Raw genomic sequence first — 467 nt, 5'->3', positions numbered from 1 at the left:
CCCCCTCGGCCGGAATGGTTCGCCCCGGAAATCCTGATTGGTCCCCCGCTTCCGTTCGAACGCCGCGCCGCCCGCGTTGCCAAGCGACGACTTAGCGTCAACCTCGTGAACTGAGCGCCCGGACTCGGCGGCCCCGCCCCTTCCCTGTCGGCCCCACGTTCTTCCGGCGGCTGCAGTCGCCCGGGCGCGTGGTTCTTTCCGTTCCTCCTCCTCCCCCCCGCTCCCCAGACCGGAAGTCCTGAGGGTCCCCACCTGAAAGAGGCAGTGGTTGGGGCTTCTGGAGTGTGTCTAGTCTCCTTTGCAGCTAACTTGCCATGTGACCCTGGGCAAGTCTCTTCCCCTGTTCCTCTAGCTGCACAGCGATGAGTGGCTTCGTTTTAAAATGACGTGCACTGCAGTCCTGAAATTTGTCCTAAGAAAATGATCAAAATGCGAGCAAAGATTAATATAGCTCAGCGTTATTCCCC

The sequence above is a fragment of the Elephas maximus genome, chromosome 25, assembly GCF_024166365.1.
Source record: "Elephas maximus indicus isolate mEleMax1 chromosome 25, mEleMax1 primary haplotype, whole genome shotgun sequence".
In the NCBI taxonomy this organism is placed as follows: Eukaryota; Metazoa; Chordata; class Mammalia; order Proboscidea; family Elephantidae; genus Elephas; species Elephas maximus.
Note: the sequence above shows the minus strand (reverse complement) of the source record.